The sequence below is a fragment of the Schistocerca cancellata genome, chromosome 10, assembly GCF_023864275.1.
Source record: "Schistocerca cancellata isolate TAMUIC-IGC-003103 chromosome 10, iqSchCanc2.1, whole genome shotgun sequence".
In the NCBI taxonomy this organism is placed as follows: Eukaryota; Metazoa; Arthropoda; class Insecta; order Orthoptera; family Acrididae; genus Schistocerca; species Schistocerca cancellata.
In genome coordinates this window covers 179,725,753-179,729,238 of record NC_064635.1, presented here as the reverse complement: position 1 = coordinate 179,729,238, position 3,486 = coordinate 179,725,753, and the positions used below count along the sequence as shown (strand labels likewise).

The 3,486-nt window shown below is 47.4% G+C and overlaps 1 pseudogene; it reads right to left on the bottom strand.

Annotated features, from left to right (window-relative positions):
* Positions 1-2,109: 2,109 nt before the first annotated feature.
* On the bottom strand, positions 2,110-2,226 carry LOC126107088 (5S ribosomal RNA; annotated as a pseudogene).
* Between the last annotated feature and the right edge of the window lie 1,260 nt (positions 2,227-3,486).

The following is a 3,486-nucleotide window of genomic DNA, read 5'->3' as shown; positions in this document are numbered from 1 at the left end:
TGTAAATTTGCACTCAACAGAACGTTCTTCATCATGGCCAAAGGCAAGAGTTCCTGGTTATTATTGATAAGTGCGAAAGTAGTTTACGAACAACAGAAACGTGTTTTATATAAACTCGACGAAGTGTTGAAGCTATGTTTGATGTGTTTTTGTTTTTCGATTTATTTCAATTGTACCCTTGTTTTGGACGAAATTTCATTTTCTACCGCTTTACGATAAACCTATATTCTTTTTTTATTTTTACTGCACAATCCCTCTGTTTCACGTTAGACAGAATTATTCTCAAATGAAACCTGAATTAAACATTAACAATTACAATTTTGCTATAAACGCTGTTTGCTTTTAACTAACCGAACAAAAATGTTGCCGGCCGGAGTGGCCGTACGGTTCTAGGCGCTACATTCTAGAACCGCGAGACCGCTACGATCGCAGGTTCGAATCCTGCCTCGGGCATGGATGTGTGTGATGTCCTTAGGTTAATAAGGTTTATGTAGTTCTAAGGTCTAGGGGATTGATGACCTCTGAAGTAGAGTCCCATAGTCTCAGAGCCATTTGAACCATTTGAACAAAAATGTTACATAGGTTACACTACACTTTCAACAGTGAAGCGTCAAAGAAACTGCTATAGGCATCCGTATTCAAATACAAGGATATGTAAACAGGCAGAATACGGAGCTGCGGCCGGCAACGCCTACGTAAGACAACAAGTGCCTTGTGCAGTTGTTAGACCGGTTACGGCTGCTGCAATGGCCGGTTATCAATATTTAAGTCACTTTGAACGTGGTGTTATACCCGACGCACGAGCGACGGGACACAGCATCTCCGAGGTAACGATGAAGTGGGGATTTTCGCGTACGACCATTTCACGAGTATACCGTGCATATTAGAAATCTGGTAGAATATCAAATCTCCAACGCTTTTGTGCCCTAAAAAGATGCTGCAAGAACGGCACCAACGACGACTGAAGAGAATAGTTCCACGTGACAGAAGTGCAACCACTCCGCATATTGCTGCACATTTCAACGATGGGCCATCAACAAGTGTCAGCGTGTGAACCGTAATGAAACATCGTCGATATGAGCTTTCGGAGGCAAAGGCCCACTCGTGTACCGTTGACGATTGCTTTACGCCTCGCCTAGGAAGGCCAACACCGAAATTGGACTCTTGATGGCTGGAAACATATTGCCTGGTCGGACGAGCCTCGTTTGAAATTGCATCGAGCGGATGGACGTGCACGGCTATGGAGAAAACCTCACGAATCGATGGAGCCGGCATGTTAGCAGGGGACTATTCAAGTGATGGTGTGATGGTGTGGGGCGCCTGGAGATGGAGTGATATGGGACCCCTGATAGTCTAGATACGATGTTGGTAGATGACACGTACGTAAGCATTCTGTCTGATCACCTGCACTCATTCATGTCCATTGTGCGTTCCGACGGACTTGGGCAGTTCTAGCAGAACAATGCGACACCCCACACGTCCAGAATTGCTACAGAGTGGCTCCAGGGACAAGCTTCTTTGTTTAAACACTTCAGTTGGCCATGAAACTTGCCAGACATGAACATTATTGAGTATATCTGAGGTGTCCTGCAACGTGCTGTGCCGAAGAGATCTCCACCCGTCGAACTCTACGCATTTATGGACAGCCCTAGAGGATTCGTGGTGTCAGTTGCCTCCAGCACTACTTCAGACACTTTTTGCATTGTATTGCATGGAACTGTGGACCTAGAAACGACGGAGAGGTTTCATTCCCGCCGTAGCCCTCAGTGGTTCACAACCCCACAACTGGATATAGCAGTCCACTCAACCCTCCACTGCCCCACACCGAACCCACGGTTATTGTGCGGTTCGGCCCCCAGTAAACCCCCAGGAACGTCTCACACGAGTATAACCCCCAATGTCTGCGTGCACTCCGTCTTCAGGCCACGAGTGGCCTACCGGGACCATCCGACCGCCGTGTCATCCTCTGCTGAGAATGCGGATAGAAGGGGCGTCTGGTCAGAACACCACTCTCCCGGTCGTTATGATGGTTTTCTTTGACCGGAACCGCTACTATTCGGTCGAGTAGCTCCTCAGTTGGCATCACGAGGCTGAGTGCACCCCGAAAAATGGCAACAGCTCATGGCGGCTGGATGGTCACCCATCCAAGTGCCGGCCATACCCAACAGCGCTTAACTTCGGTGATCTCACGGGAACCGGTGTATTCACTGCGGTAAGGCCGTTGCCACAATGTCTGCGTGGTAGAATAATTATGTTGTACGCGTACGTGGAGATAGTGATTGCGCTGCATTCGCCAACATAGTGTAACTGAGGTGGAATAATGGGGACCAGCCCACATTCGCCGAGGCTGATGGAAAACCGCCTTAAAAACCATCTCAGACTGGCTGGCACACCGGACCTCTACACGAATCCGCCGGTACGGTTTACCGCCCGGAAAACAGTGCGTTAGACCGCATGGCTAACCGGGCGGGTACTTCAGACATTACTCGAATCCATGCTACGTCGTGTTGAGGCACTTCCGCGTGCTCGCCGGTCGATACACGATATTATACAGGCGTATCAGTCCCTTTCACTCATCAGTGTATACCGCTTTGGGATTCTAAGGAAGGCTTGTAAGACATTGATCGCCTACTCAAACAAAGTAATCGAAATGAGGTAACGCCTGATAGGTATGCAACACACTTAACGTATAGGTAACACGGTTACGATTTTAAGTGTTTTCCGACCGCTCGCTGGTCGATATTGATCTCCTTCTGCTGCATGAGAAGTATTTTGGTTTCGCTGGCGGTCTTTGGAGCGAGTATCTCAGCCAATGAGCGTCCAGGGCGTGGTGGTGCCACGTGCGCGCGCCGCACTTGGAGGGAGGAAACGAGGCGACACACACGGTGGTCACGGTTACTACAAGCCACACCACAAGTTGGGAAACGGGGCCAAATTTCTAGTAGTTTACTGTCGAGTTGAGATTCTCACAAATGTTTTATTCGTATCTCACAGAAACTAGCAGTACGGCAATAACAGCGTTTCAAAACACGCCGCTAACGGCAATCAAGTAATTTATAGCAATACAACAGTTCAAAAAATTTAAAGAACATTAGTAAACAGGCTACTAAAGTAAATACAGAATCTTGTTAATAAGGTACGTTGAGGTAGTGAAGCTACCAACACCGCGATTAAAAAAACTGAAAAGTCGCAGCAAACACACGATTAATGGCAATAAAGGAATGGAGGAATAAAAGTTTTTAAACAAAAGTGTCCTGGAATATCATTGGAACATAACAGATACAACGGACCCGTGTAAGGCGGCCACAAATCTCCCACTCAGGGATGCTCAGGCTAGACCGACTGACAGACAGACATTAGCACTCCTATCGACAATCCGACCGATTTTCAATCGTCAGATCCAACTGCACAAACAACAGGGAATACCGGCCGATGACGAGTAAACCAAGATACCTACAATTTCTAACTCTGCCTAACCAAGATCAA